The following is a 17,282-nucleotide window of genomic DNA, read 5'->3' on the forward strand; positions in this document are numbered from 1 at the left end:
TTGAAACGAAATGAATTGGGATGTCTATATAATATCGACATTGTCATAATTATAACTACAGTCGAACTCGGTTATTACAATCTCGGACATAGCGAGATCTCGGATGTAATGAGGAAACAGTCGTTGACATTTGGTATATGATTTTCTCCGTACATTTTTATTCACTGTTATAACGAGATACTTATCGGATATAACGAGCTAAAATACTGGTAATGTGTTGATCGTTTAAAGACATTTCGACCCTAAGCAATAAAATCCGATCGGACAGGATGCCGCCGGGGACAGATTACGTTTATGACACTAGTTAAGTGTCTAATTGTTGTTTTCGCCGACAATAAAAATACCTATTCTCTGATATAACGAGTACCGCTTATAACGAGCACATTCAGCCGGTCCAACCTTCCTAGTAATAACCAAGTACAACTGTATATTCCTTATTTTGTTTAATAATAATTCGAATGGCATTTGTTTTGCTATTCATTTCATATCATTCTTTTATTCCACCTCTAGTAGAAATTCGATGTAATTGTCAATTGTACAAGATTAAACTCAATCTTATAAACATTTGTACTTAAATGTTCATTTACTACTATAAATGAATTTTACTGTAGAAAAATATTTATATTAATTCGTATTGACAACGTAAAAAAATCTGGTTCATTGACTGGACAGGATACCCTTGTATTGCCACTGTAAAAAAAACTACGGTAAACAAAATGTAAAAATCATAAACACTTTAAATCAAATCAAATAGACATGTTAGAATTGTAAATATTTTATGAGGAAAATATTAATTGTAAATATTTTTACATAGGTAAGTAAATATATAATAAATTTAAATGCATTTTTATCAAGCTTATGATTTTTAATATGTGGCGACACACAATATTTTATTTTATATTTTATTGCCATCTGGTTGCGATCGACGAAAGTTTTTAGTAACACATTTTTAGAAATTCATGGTAGATGCCTGTAGATGCCTTTAGATGGCGTTGAAGTCACATTTGATCGTAAATTGAGGCAAAGAATTCGCCTTAATTAATTACTAATATTAAAATAATTATTGAATTTATAAGAAAGATAAAGATTACATTCTCCATCGAAAACCGTAATAATTTATTCCTGATAAGGTAGGTATCTGTTAATGGTTATCTGTTAATCTGTTATAAGTTATAACGAATTTTAATATTTAATTAAACCTCGTATTATGGAGACATCTAAAAATACACATACTGTGTAATTGTTTTATTCATTACCGAAAATAGATAAGGATTAAGAACGTTTGATTCTTAATCATAGAAAATCTCAGAAATAAAAATATTTATAAAAAAAAAATGGACCGAGTGGGACTCGAATTCACGTCTTTCACTTTCCGGGTGAGTGCTTTCGCCACTAAACTATCGACCTGTCTATGATGCGTGCAAATTATATCCCATATTTACGTTTATTTATCTATGATATTTCAAATTGCACCAATCGGGAGGCAATCTGCTTTATGATCAACTAAGGTAAATAACATTACTAACTTAATGGTAATAGTCGTCCGATACTAGTCAAATTAGGTTTATTTTTCATTTTTTTTTGTATTAATAATACCTATGTATGATTCTGAGGTTTTTCAAAATTGTGTTGTTTTACATTGTTATACAATCGTTATGCATGTAAGTACTTACATACGTATACAAAACTAACACAATCACGTTTACAGTTATTACCAAAACAACATTATAACTATATTAAAACCTACTCACCTAATCATATGTAAGCAGTATTCTTTCTCAGTCAAAAAGTCAAAATCCAAAGTATATTCTAATGTGTTGGTTTGCTTACCTGAAATCAAAGAAAAAAAAGATTTATTATCACATCAACTTTACTTTGGTATTGCAAATAATACACAGGTAGATATATATGAAAAGGGTACCTAATACTTCAATACTTCCATCAGTTTGGGGAATCTCGAAGACCGAAACTATGAAAAAAACTAAACACCACACTTCCATTTTGTAACAATACAGCGAACCACAATTCATTTTTGTTTAAATTCACATATTACTTGATTTTTAAACTGATTCACCCGGTATTCTGATTTAAATTAAAAACTAATTTTACTCTTACTAATTTAAAAATAATACATTTTACTTAACATAGTTAAAATAACACGTGCTATCACATAGCGGCTACGTTATAAAATGATATCGTATCAGAGCTAATCTTATCTTATCTTATTTTAACTTATTTTATTATGTCTTATCTACCCAAAAAAAAATAATTTTTAAATCTCTTGAATAACACACTAATTTACTATAAGTATTAACCTTTTGAATGGTAAACAACGATATATCGTTGTTCAGGATACCAGCCATAAATGCCAACCACGATCGTTGTTGACATTGTGACGCCAACGTTCAACTTGGCGTAATTAGATTACTTTTTTAAAACTGCGTTTGCGGGTTAAGGCGAAGTCTTCACTGAGCCTTTTTTAAAGAGGCACCTAGCGGAAAAATACGAAGCTTGCAATTTGAGACATTTTTTTGATAATTTACAATTTCAACTGTATTAATGAATAAATATGTATCTGAAAACATTAAAAAGAAAAATATTTTTTATTTTAAGTCAATAAAAAAAAGGATTTCAAGTTATACACATTTATATTTTTTATAAAAATCGATGTTTTTTAAAAGAGATATAAAAAATATTAAAACTATGAATTAGTCAAAAATCTCTTATGTGATGCTTAGAAAACTTAATAAACTAAATTTTAATAATAAATATGACCATAAAATATATGTAATAATAGGGTGCGGTCCGATTCAACAAATTCACATTTTATTACATTTTTTACAATTGTAAGTTTATCTTTGACTTAAAAATATTTTATTTAAATTATCATTATTATTTATTATTTATTATTTAAATTATCAAAAAAATGTCTCAAATTGCAAGCTTCGTATTTTTCCGCTAGGTGCCTCTTTAAAAAAGCTCAGTGAAGACTTCGCCTTAATCTCTTAAAATGGTGGTAGTTATATTCCAGTGGTGTGTGTAGTAATAAATATCGATAAGTACTAAACAATGACCTGAAACAATAATTATTTCAGAATATTTTTACCCATCGCATTTACACATAAATCATTTGTGGTCATCAGTGCCGCTAACCGTACTATAATTTTGATTCAGCGAAATATAAAGTATACTATTATCTTACTTACTTAAGTTTTTTTCCATTACTTTATTACTGTGTACTATAAATAGTATAGAAAAAGGTGGTAACACTAGTGCAGTCATGGCGTACCTATACCTATGACACTCGAGATTATTTTGCATGGCACGCGAATGTTTTTGAAGAGAGAGAAAAAATACCTTCAATCATTTTAAAAAGTATGAAAAAGATACAAATAAATGTATGTATACATAATATTATAAAAATAATGAGTGCGTATTTTCTTCTGTTTTAATATAATTTCAACGGAAACGGAAACGACGAAATTCATGCGTAAATGACAGATCACATTGTATAAAAAATAGCAGGCAAATACTCTTCATGAATTATCATTACGTTGAATGTAAATATATAATTGAATACGTCGGTCCTTCTGCTTTATGCGCCAAATGATATTATCACACTGACCTTATGAGGCGATTGATCGGCACGTCAGACAGTCGAAAAATAATATTTGGGAAATTTTGGCACGCGTATGTAAAAAGGTTCGCCAACCCTGCACTAGTGTGTTTGCTTATTTTGTGCTAATGAATTTGAATTCTTTTGCTTACACCAGACACATAATTATTTAGGCCGATTGTAAGTAATTAGACACCCGTAGGATCCCCGATTTTGTGGTTCATGTGGTTTAGCATGGTATCTGAAAGTATATCTAAAATTATTCTATAAGATCTTGACCTATAGCGTAAACAGTGTCGTTAATGAAATAAAAGGGTGATTAGAATTAAGGCGTCCAAATTTAGTAGTCGCATGGGTCATCGGTATCTCTGTCATGAATAGCGTTTTAATACCGCAATAAACGAACACCCCAAATCGATTAATGTCGCATGAACAGAATTAAATAGTGGATATGGGTTACATCTGGCACTGAAAGGTGTCGATAAACTATAGAACTGTATTTTATAACAAACGATTAAATGTGTTAATTTGATCTTACCATTAATGCATATTGATTAACTACACACCCATATGCATGAATCCAATAATAATGAAACTACTCGTATTAATACAAAATGTAATCTGTAGTGGAATATTGTCTTCAGCGTGAAGAATTTAGTTTACAGTATAACGTAAGAGCGTAATGCAGAGTTGTGGACATTAAGCAGCCATTCTAAGAAGACACACACCACACATGTTCTTTCTCTCTTCCACGTAGGCGATCTAATAAGAATAATATTAGATTAATATATTTCTCACTGAACTTAGGTCGTCGATATTGGTCTCTTATGCCGGCGCTCCATTGGCACGCAAGTCAGACGATTTACAGTCTTCGGACTTTTTTTCGCGTGGAGCACCCCAGATCTGCGGACTTTTTAATCCGCAGACCAGGTTCGTTTGATTTCAAACATGTTTGATATTTCACTCTCCGAGTTGCCAGACTTCGTCCGTCGATCACTACGTAAATTCGTTTTGACATTAATAATACGCTATCATTCGGACCGAAAAATAATCTGTAACTGTTTATTGATTTTTTTATTGATTGATTTGTTAATTTACACATTAGAAAATGAGAGATATATCAATATTTTTTTCATTTGTATTTATGAAATTCATAAAAGAAAACGTAAAACTTGTGTTGTTTTCATTGCTCTATTACTTTATGCAAGTCCACATATAAATAACACAAAATTGTAGGATTGTCGGAAGACATTACGATAATCGCAGCTTTTGACTTTTGACAGCTCGACTTTTTTATTCGTTCGCTGATCAGTAGCAGAGCATAGACAAATCGGACGATTTATTGTCCTTGGACTTTTGGCTCGCCAATGGAGCGCAGGCATTAAAGTTAGAGGCGAATCTAAGGGACTTACGCGCATAAGTATGGTTCTGCATCGCGCTCTAAGATTAATTAATTAGTCTTTCATTGATGTTATTTATACAAGTAAGCGGACAAGAGGGATGGAATTTAGGAAATATGACATTCGATACAATTAACTAATTAAATCCATGAAGTGTACATAATCATTAATCAATACATGCCAAACTACAAATACGAAAAATAAAATTTATAAAATGAGTGCTTATTGATTGGCTTCAGCTCATTGATATTCAGTTATTTTTAATAAACACTCTTCCAAGTAAATGCTGAGTAGTATAATAAGTTCTATAGAAGGTGTAAAAAAAGTCATAGTTTTAAAATATACTATTTAAAAAAAAAAAAAAAAAAAAAACAGAATTAAAATGTATTTCAACTTGAAATCACTATTATGTATAGGTAAGTACTTAAATTCCACCTTTGGCATTGTGACCAATCTCAATTCACAGTGGCGGATTTATGAACGTGGAGGCCCGAGGCACTGACAGATTTTAAAAATAAAATATTAACCATAAATTATAACTATGAAAGTGGGTAACTAAGAAAAATATCAATGTAGATATCTCTTTTTCCTAGAATCATGTCCTGTAATTAAAAATAATCATTATTGAAGATGACATACTTTTTCTGTGTACTAGTTATCGGTTTGAGTGATTATGTTATAGGCCCTTTTGATGTTAAATGCAGGGATTTTGTTATGCTTCGCTAATACTTTATAGGTACCTGATCAATTCGTGAGAAATACGCATATTTTTTAGATCTTAGTATAATTTAATATTTCTATTGCCGGTTTGAACTGTTTCGAGGCACCCTTATAAATCTCCTAACAAACCGATTGCGTCATATGCGTCAAAGAAAATTACTGCTGACAATACACAAACATCCTAAATACAATAAAGCAATTGAAACTAGTTTGCGAAAGAATGTAAGTAGTAAGTAACTATATTAAGTTTACAGTACCTACCTATGTTAAAAATTGAATTATAGTTGGAAATTTAAACATACTTAATACGTAGGTAAATGAGAACAATTTTAAAATTCGAAAATAAACTGTCCAAATTAATATAAAATTTGAACAATTTAATCGTCCAACATGATACCGATAGATATGCTATAACCATTAGCGGATATGCTGTTAATATTAAAATGAATCGATAACATACTAAATTCACGTAGGTACACAATTTTATTTTAATTGCTCCAAAATACTTGATTAACAACATATCCGTTGAAATATTTTAATTACCTCTAAAACTCCGTGAGGTGTTTGCGAGTTAGTATAGGCCACAGCTTACTTTCGTGTGAATAAGGTGTCCTTATCTGTTGATAATGTATCTTAGTCAAGAGCGATGACTTGATGCATTAATCTAGAACACTTTACCTTTCCACTAAGCTTATATTTAGTATCGTTTCAGACGATCTATCTTCTTTGCTTTTAATGACTTAGCACGCCGTTCAGAATAATTGGTGGCTTTTTAGCTTTTATACGCCGTGCTAAAAATACATTAAATCTTCCTATTGGAAGTAACATTTTGTAAACGTTCTTCTTAAATGTAGGTTATAAATATTAAAAGTTATAATAAACCATTTTAATATAACCTTTATAAAATATCAAATATTAAAATAGATTAATGTAGAAAATAATTAAGTAACTTTTAGGTGGGTACTAGACATTTTTGAAGGTGTTTGATTAAATCACTTAACCTACACCTTGAGAATGACCTTTGTATTAATTATCCTGAAATTAAGCAGAACATACGATAATTACGCAAATACAAAATATTAATAAAAACAATATTACATAACAACCATTGATACTTTTATTCAACGAATAATACACAAGATTACAGAACGTAACAAACATAAGTTGAAAACACCTCAGATATAATATACACATTGGAAAAAATCACATATGAAAAAATACGACGCCCGACGAGATTTGAACCCGTACATCCACTTGTATCGCACCAATTAAGTTACAGGCCTCCTACTTCATTACGATACTTTAGACAAGTAGGTACCCACTACATGAAATCCTTATCAAATTGCGTTATTTATGACTATCGGTTTTTGTGTTTTTTAAATTAAGGAATCATTAATTGCCTTAATTACTAACCGACGCTCAGCTCTCGCCAAATATTAAGTTATAACGTCTACTAGAACTTCTTAATATCTTTTAACAAACCATTTCTTTTATTCAACGCATAATGCACAAGATTTAAGAATGTACATTATTTTTATTGAAAATAGATAATTTTGAAAAAACTTCAGTAAAATATAATTCAGTACCTACCTATCCAACAGAAAAATCTATTTTGAAAAAAAAACGAGAAAAGGAATCGAACATGCGTCTCTCGAGATTCGCGCCCACGCGCATTGATCACAATACTCTCTGAAGCGCATAAAAATAGTTAATTATTATAGACATCCATTTAAATAAAATTACAAGGCGAAACGGTCGCAAAAAGGTTGTTATCGGATTTTCGTAGTGGCCATATCCCAGTGATCATTTCCTACGATAAGGTAGAAAAAATAAACCAAATATCTATTTTGAGACGTCGAAATTTCTCGCAAAAAGCGTCTCCTTTAGTGATCCAATTACAGTAATCTGTTCAGTGGAGCGAACTGAGGCGTCAAAACTATCATCGCCTTAACCGAGGCGCACTTATACCTATCAAAATTATTATTCCGTCATGCCACTGACATCTTATTTGTGATCATAATCCCTTTTAAGTCGGCCATTCAAATGGAGAGACTTACATAATTGCCTTGAGCTGGAAGGCACATTGGCATGCCAACATTTTATTTGTCGAGAGGGATTTGAAGAAAAAATGCTTGAATATTAAAAAAACGTCTTGGGGTTAGGGGTTAGGAAATAAGGCGACAATTGCATTCAGTAACTACATGTATTTATTATCAAAATTGCAAAGTAACCAAGATTTCATTGAGTACAGACCTTAGGTACGAGAAAAATGAATCAAAATACATACAAACGAGTATTGATTTGATTGTACATAGCAGATATGTCTAATGCAGCGATCGATGAATGATAAAATTTAGTCTATCGGAAATGAGTCATAAAAATGTAAAAGGCGTGTACATTTGATTGTAATATAATAAGATTTCAGATGAAATTTTGAAGTGTTATCACTAACCATTCCTATTTTTATCTTTTTAACTTTAACTCCTTAGCCTGTGAGGACACTTGCATGATCTCGTCATATCACTTGACTCGTATTACATCACTCACATTCTGCCGCAGGAGTGAGAGAAAGAGAACTTGTGAATTTCCGCACATTAAACTAAGATAATTACAATAAGTTAGCCGTCTAAACAGTCAAAACTGCCTATTTCGCTCTAAATTTTATCACAGCCAAGAGGGTGCTGTTAAAATATAGCACTTATTGCAATAATTACAACCAATTTATTGTAATTGATATAATAAGTGCTAATACTTTGATACAAACCTACAATAAGTTTGATAGTATTTATCACTTAAGCGGTCGATAAGTATAGAATAGACCCACTGATTAAATTATTTGAAATACGTACATCCTAGAAATTGAGTTTTATTAATAGTATTAATTTTAACTAACCGGATTAACGTTCTTGTTTGCGGTGTCTTTATACATTATATTTACTTATAAGTATGTACCTACATACCCGTAACATAGTGATAATATGAATGGAAGTTTAGAAAGACGAAAATTAAGTACGGCTAACCTCTAGTTATCGAAGAAAAGGCAGAGGAAAAGAGACTGTAAATTGTATTATAATAACTGCTTTTTGAACCCCTAAGGTCAGTGATCCGTCGCCGATACGCCATTGAGTTGAGAAATGAGAACCCACTCAATTTAGCGCTGAAGTACATAGTCAATTAGTGGGAGTGAATGGAAGTTGACATTAAAGGGTTACTTCGATTCCGTCTTAGGACAATATGGGTTATTTTGAAAGGAAATTTATGGCACATTTCACATCTCAACAATCGACCCGTCCTCTGCGACAAAAGATTCACTGGGATATTGAATAATCGCGAAAGTACAAGAACCTTGCAAAGCTGACTCACGCATATCATTGTTTAGAGAACAAAATCGCCAGTATTATTAGAGTAAAACATTATGACATTATTAAATTCATGATTCGGTTAAAATCTAGAGAATAAATTGTACAATTTTGTCGAATTAAATATCCATTCGTGCATGATGATATTGTTTATTAAGCTACTCGGTCAAGTGGGATAACGGTAAATTTGCATTCAAAGACTCATTGACGACAAGGTTACACGATATAAGAACACGAACAAGTTGGTTGAAAAGTTTTTATTTTTCTCCCACGTATTACTAACTAAAAAAATACGGCGCGGCTATCAGCGATGCTCATCTCTATTCCCCATATCCTGGAGAATTTTGCAAGCTTCCTCGATATTATAGAGAAATACCACAATCTTGATTTATTTGATAGTACAGGCATGCCCAACCCGCGGCTCAAATGAAGACTGTTTGCGGTAGAGATGGGAAAACTGGTCGATTTTGAAGACTGAGTATACTTACTACCACTATAAAAAAATACTTAGTATAGAAACTTGTTCCAAGATACTTACTAGTATTTGGAATACTATATAGAGAGTTTGGCGTGCGTATGCCACAAAAGTTTCGTACTCAACTGAAACTAAAACCAACTCCATATTTGTATTTGAAATACGTATCGGCTCAGGGAACTCAGACTGTGTATCGGCTTCAATAGAATCGCTAAAAATACGCTGAGCTCCGCTTGTCGAAAAGTCCCATTTATTATAAAATTTTAAACATATTTTGAATCTATGAGTTGTTTTTCTGTTAGGTTGCAATATTCTTGTTAACAAAAATGAATAACAGTGATTTTTTGAAAAAAAAATAAACATGTTTTGAGTGGTCATATAACAAGCTTAAGCCTGTGCGTCATCTCACCCAGTGGTGTCACATCTCACGCTGCGACACAAAATTTATGACCTATTAATCATACATTCGCACGCAATAGACTAATAAATTAAAATATACCTATATTCAAGTGCTATCTCGTTCGCGCGAATTTAATGTCAATGGTGTTGAAAGTCTACCAACTGGCGAGTGCACAGAACAGCGACTCGCGATCATATCATCACAAGTTTTTTGGAATAAGTTTATTGGGCCACACATACTGAGTATGGGTAGTTTCATCCGAAACTTGAGTACACAAACTGGTGACAGTATTTTCAACTCACCTCTAGTTTGCGGCCCAAGGCCCAATTGAAGTTTTCAGCTTTCTAACTAGAAATTGATAAACTTAGGTACTATTGGCGAACGGAAAGCTAAACTGCAATCATTAAAGAACAATCTGACAACTCAACAAAACATATTTTACAACCAAATTGCACAATCAAACGGTATTGTCAGTGCAAGCTTTCGAGTATATCATATTATTGCTAAGAAAATGAAGCCCTTTACGGACGGTGACTACACTACACCAAAGAGTGTCTAATTGCCGCAGTTGAAGAAATCAGCCCAGAAAAAGTGAATCTTTTTACTCCAATTAGTCTCTCACGTAAAAGTTTTTTTTTATAAATGTGTGGCCCACCTAGCTCAGTAACATTTATTTAGCCCACCAAATGATTTGGGTTGGGCACTCCTACTCTAGTATTTATAGATTTCTGGGTTTTCGTTAAAGAGGTAATTTTCAAGAAACATGTTAAGACTGGAACAGACGTAAATAGCCATACTCTCTGACTGACAAATAAGAGGACACGCCCAGAACACATGGTTGAGATCATGCAATTCGCCAAATAAACATATTTTCATGGCATAGGATTCAATAGCATATTCACATGTTTTTCTTCCACCACGCACCATGTCTCCATATATTTTTAGACTTATGCAGTGGAATAACGAACGAGACGCAGCATTCAAACATTTGCTGGAACTATTTCATCATCATCATCAACTATGTATGCCCCAAAAAACTCCCTAAAACCCTGGTTGTGAATGACGTGCATTGTAGGTAGTATGCAAGATTCCAAATTTAAATCCAATAATTACTACTTCGATCGCGCATAATTATATGAAAAAAAGACCTTTATTCTCGTTTGACGTAAATTCATTAAAATTAAAAAGTAAAACAACTTCCTTCTGCAAAAACCAGTCTGCGCTAGTGCGCACCGAACTGCCTGACTATAATTGGCGGTTTAGGATTCGCTAGATGATTTTTGCGATTCTATTAGAAATCATCGTCCACCGAAGAAACTTAGAGGCCTTCTCTCCATATTTACTGAAAGCTAAATGAAACCTAAATGACACGTTCACACGAGCGAATATATTTAAAAAAAAAGAAAAACAAAAGCACGAAACGTTCCAGTCTTAGAAATCCGCTCGACCATAACAAGTCGTCCGCCGGATCCCGGGGGAGAAGAGTCACCAAACGATTGCCACTGCGAGGCGGATGCATTTATTTCGCCGTCGAGCCAAAAACCTGCGTCCATGGACGAGAGTTTAGGCGCTCAGGCGAGCAGCGCAGAACTACGTACAACCGGCTCTGCGAATGTTTATCGCGCTTTCCACTCGATAAACTCCGATCCGGCTCGCCGGGATGACACCCGCGAATTCTGGGTCGGGTCGCAAAGTCTAGGAAACAAAAACATCGCGTAATGCGAAAGTACAAATCTCATCGAGAGCTAAATAAATGTTTTTTCAGGATCCCTTTGGGTAGTGTTGATGAAAATGAGCAATGTGCCGAATTTGAACTTGTTAATAGTTAGCGGGAGAGATGAGAAACGGGTGTTACGTTTTTTATTATAAAATAAAATCAATAAAACTGTACTCTATCTAGGATACTCACCCACCTTTGTCTAATGTAAAATGAAAGGTAGCGTTAATTAAACATGATTCACTTTCGGGGCTTTAAATTTAAAAACAAATATACTTAAATCGCTAAAGAGTTGTAAGCAATTTTGACTTATGTATTTATGTAAGTAACTAGATTGGAATAATAATAGGATACATATTTGATTCATATAAGCTTTGCAGATCACATTCATTAAAAAAATCTAACGACTCCGAGGTTGCTGAAGCGAATTTGGGTTGAAGATAAATGCCTGCAAAACAATGGTTGTGATAAACTGCTTTCCAGACTCAAAAGCACTGTGATAAGTTAAAAATACGTATATCTTGGACAGTAAACGTGCAAGAGATATAATATAATAACTAAAGTGTGACCATTATAGGAACAATGAGATGTTGGATATTTCGTCTTATGTACTACCAAAAACATATAATTTTGATACCTAACATACATATTATTAAGTACATATATAAAAATAATTTAATTTGCAGGGAGGCAATTTGGCTAGAATGGCTGCCATTTTGTTGGAGGGAAAAATTTTAGGTGGTTCCTCTTACTAAATATTGACAATGTGATTGGATATGACGTATGCCAAGTTTAATGGTCTCATAAAAATTGCAAAAAAAAAATGTTGCTTGCAAGTACTAAAAACAGCAAGGAATAGGTCTAAAGTTGTAAGGTGGCATTATTAAAATGTCCATGGCCACACGTGAATAATAAGTTACTATAGTTTAAATCGAGAATATTAGGTTGATACGGAGAAAAAAGAATAAATCCATAAAGTAAACGTTCTGGTTACTGACGTTATTAGACACAACCGAAAACTTTTGTTCTTTTGTTATTAGACACCTGCTGAATTTGAACGTTAACTTCTTGTATGACCACGGGTGGCGTTGTTTAAGAAATTTATAATTAATTTATTGATAACATTGAGTCAATCTCTATAAAACTAACTAATGTTATATAGCTACATTTGTCCATTTTTAATTTAATAAACAACAATAAATAGTAGCTAAGCTGGACACATCGCACTATATTCATAATAGATAGATTACTCAAATTAAATAAAACATAATATTGTATTTATAATTATTAAAAAAGTACCTTTTTATAAGGTGGGTGAAACACGTCATATCTCGGTCATCCTGAGATAAACAAACATAACGTCCTGTTCTGGCAGAACCCACTAACTGGAGAATACTAGTTTTGAGTAATTTGACTTTGAAGTTGTTAAAATGTTTGAAATGGTCTATCATGTAAGTTTATTAAGTAATCGTAAAAAGGATGACTTTAAAATAAAGACTGTTTGTTTATTAAGAAGGTTTCCAGACGGTAAAGTTTGAAATATGGAACATTTTGGTATAACTAACTCAATATGTCATTTTTTCGAATTAGTGTCTTCTGCCAGAACAGTGACGATAATTCGTACGTGATAATCCTACATTGTAATTAAATGCTGAAGATTGTTATTTACGAGTATACAGTATTTCCGCGGTAATCGGTAGATATAAAATAAAAATGAATAGTTTTTGTAGTTGCTATACCTATAGCAAAAGATGCATTCCGTTGCAATGTCAAATGTCTATTTACGATACCTTGCCATTCACTTTTAGTGCATGAGTTTATCTCAAACAAGGTCTAAAACTGGTTTCTCTAGAACTGCTTTTGAAAGGTATAAGTAATCGTATACAGAAACAGTTCACCCACGCCATATTGCATTTTGCCCTAAGGCAGAGCTGAAGTATTCTCAATACTTTCTGACGAGTTAGCTGTTATATAGTATTAAAATAATATGCTACAGCTACATACAAACTACGTATATGTACGAGTACATACAATAATAAATACGTGATAATTTGGATCCAATAACCTCACAAACTAGACATGTTATATTATATTGTGTTACTGTTAATATAGAACACATTTTTTTTTATTTGAAGTGTGTAAAACACAATATAATAAACTTTATTAAATAGTTTAGAATATTAATTTGTTTTCAAACAAGACAGGCACTAGACAAACATACATAATATATATTAGGGCCTAGGCTATTCGACGTTTATAAAAATGAATTCCGAAGGGAGCAGGAATCTCATAATTAAAAAATACTTACCAGTGACGATAAATGCCTGTTGGACGGAGCTAAACGATTATAAAAAAACAAAATAATAACAATATATACACACCTACATATGTAAAATCAAGTAACGCGTCAGTATCAGAGTATTATGTTCAGTTTATTTTGAATAAGTATGTATAGACCGATTTTTTCTCAAAATACAGCGCACATTATCTTTGTTCATACAAATATTAGTTACGATTACAGATCCAAAAAAATATATGTAATTTTCAAATGTGTAGTTACTGTTTGGCTTCTATAATATATTGACATCTACGTCATGGCGCTGTATGCGATGACAGTATTACATCGCGCGCTTTTTACATGCTTTGCTAGCAACAGTTTTAGTTGTAGAAACGGCCGCGGTGATGTCTCGAAAAAGAATCCGGAGTCTAGTTTTTCATGTAGTATTTCATTAGGGCAAAACCTCAATATTTCGGATATAACGGACAAAATTTACCTATTCATCAGATAATGACATTCAGCTTTATTACACCCAATTTCGTAATCTTTGAGAATTAATTAGAAAAAACCTGCAGACTTTCTTTTTTTCAGACGGTATTACCGAAAACTAGCACCACAACATCGAACATAAACGTCACGCCGCAACAGGTGTGCCTGGACATATTATCATCGGAAGACGAAAAAATAGGAAACCTACTATATTATATAATGGGTTTTCGGCATTATCGAACCCTGTATTAGTCGTCCGTTATATCGAGAGGTTTTACTGTACAGATGGAATAATATACCAATTCGCGCTATTTATAACAATTATCGTTAGGTAGTATGACTATTATGATAGTCAATGTAAACGTTAAATTAGCTTGGTCTTGTAATTGAGACAAACTATGTGGGTACTTATCTATTTGCGTAGGATTATTGGGCGCCATTGTCAAATTCGATATTATTCCCATGGAACCTAAATTTTAATGCCAATATTAACGCGAGTTACATCACGACTAGGGACTCCAACCCCGGGATCCCAAGCTATTTTCGATATCTACGAATCTCGGGATTGATAAACATAATCCCGAAACTTTCGGGATTGATTTTTTATCAATTTTTATGGAAAATAAAATAAAAACGAAAATATAACAGAAAAAATACTTTTAATAACAAATAACTACATTAGAAATAAACTGAGTTTAAATGAAGTTTGATTTATACCCATGTGTAAGTTGCCGATTCATTTTATTTTTTCACATAAATTAATAAAAATGAGAAAGATTGGAAAAAAACGATGTCTCGCACTTTTAACAAAGTAATTCCACCATGATCTCATACGTTTTACGGCAGTTTTATATTTTGCTGACTTATTAGATTTATGAAGCGGAAATGCCATAAGTACACCATGATTATTTGCTTTACTATTTTAAATCTCGCTAATCCATTCATTAAGTCTTTAATATCAGAAACAGCAATCTCATATTAAATTCACATTATTATTTATATTACAATATTATTTACTCCATTAAACTTACGTATTTCCAAGATTGATCGTAGATATACAATATTAAAAATAAGTGTCTTAAATAGTATAAATTATACTAGATTTATTTTTGACCGATTTCATCAATATTTATTATTAACAATGGAAAAAATGCCAATCCCGGGATTGTCAAATTGTAATCCCGAAATCCCGGGATCAGAATTTTGGCTCGGGATTGGATTCCCTAATCACAACGCTTACAGTATAGAACAAGTCCGTAAGATTAGGTACAGACCAAAGTATAGATTTTCTCCGCACGAAAGTTTAGATAAGTTTATCAAAATAATGTTATTTTATTTAAACCCACGCTCTTTTATATCGGATATTACTTCAGAGAGACTGGTATTAGAAAATTTCCAGAGAATTTTAATATTGTGAGCAAGTTTGTTTTCACCAATATAACAAAATATATGATATCGGATACGATAACAAGTCAAGTTGAAAAATCTGTTTAAAATATTAACAAGTCCGCATTTGTTAACACGGCCGAGAATATTATTTTATTAAAAGATAATATCAGACTGTCTTCTGCATTCACGGATTAATAACATACGAATGAGTAAATTAAAAGTAGATTCCTACTAGACCAAATGTATTTAGTATTTAAGTTAGAACTTTTTTTTTATATAATAGTCGTATTATTATATTCAAATCGTGTAAAGTAAATAGCAGTGGCGTGAGGTTTACAGAGATGCAGTAAATAACATCATCATCATTATCAGCCACTGCGATATGGAAGAAAAATAATAATCAATGTATCATTCCAAACGATAATTGCGTATCGAATGATTGGTTTCACCACAGATAACGTTTTCTAATAATTAATACCATATGGTTCGACACAGTAAAGGACCTTTCGGGCTTCTCAAAATCGCAAACCACGTGAACAGCAGAATACAAAGGTCGGTGGAGAAGTATACCGTGGATTGCCTTTTAATAGTCACGATCCTCAACAACGATGAATATGGAAAATAAATCTAATGTGCTTAATTTTGTATTAAATTGATAGTCATCATCATCATCGACCGGGTTCAATCCACTGCCGGATGAAGGCCTCTTAAGGCCTCGAAGGTTCTTTACTGCCACGTACATCTACCGAACTTTATGAACCCATCTAACAAGCGGGGTTTAAGGCGTCACTGTGGGCATTTATTACCCCTGGGGTACCACTGTATAACGGTATTTTTCCAGCGATTGTCTACTCGCCGAACGACTTGTCTAGCAGGTTGAAAGGTGAAACTCTGGCGCCTCAAAACGGGAGACATTTGGCTACGCAAACAGAAAACCACACCGACCCGCACGGGCAACGTGGTGTGCGACGTCCAAATACCCCCCCCCCCCCTCCCCCCGATGGCAAAAAACCAAAAAACGATAGTAATTAAATTTAATGAAATTAATAATTATTCGCAAGTGCAAGTCGTCGTACCGACCGAAATAATAACATCTGACGCCATCTGTATTCAATAAATAATATCGTTATCTTAATTTATATAATCGTAAGTGGGTTTGCGTAGATATCATAATTAATATGAATGATTCATATGTACGGCGACAGCTCAAAAGACAAGACTACTCACCCGGACAGTTAAAGTAGTGAGTTTGATTACCGCTGTAATCCAAGTTCACAAGTACCAAGTAATTTTAAACTTCTACATCCAGTGTCTTACTAACAGTTGAATATTGTTCTCAATGTAGAAACAAGTTTATTGTGAGTAGCCATATTTAGCAAACATGAATGTTATACAAACATAATGTTTGCTAAATATGGGTAAAGCTGTTCAAGAATTCA

General features: G+C 32.7%; 1 long non-coding RNA gene across 1 annotated transcript in view; it reads right to left on the bottom strand.

Moving 5' to 3' along the window:
• Positions 1-1,583: 1,583 nt before the first annotated feature.
• The window catches only part of LOC147065706 (uncharacterized), a 432,281-nt gene continuing 416,582 nt past the window's right edge, over positions 1,584-17,282 (bottom strand). The window contains exon 2 of the long non-coding RNA XR_015071790.1: positions 1,584-1,830. This is a non-coding gene — a long non-coding RNA (uncharacterized LOC147065706). The remainder of the gene's footprint in view (positions 1,831-17,282) is intronic.

This window comes from Rhyacophila brunnea, unplaced genomic scaffold (assembly GCF_057557595.1).
Source record: "Rhyacophila brunnea isolate RB1 unplaced genomic scaffold, BYU_Rbru_1.0 scaffold_6, whole genome shotgun sequence".
In the NCBI taxonomy this organism is placed as follows: domain Eukaryota; kingdom Metazoa; phylum Arthropoda; class Insecta; order Trichoptera; family Rhyacophilidae; genus Rhyacophila; species Rhyacophila brunnea.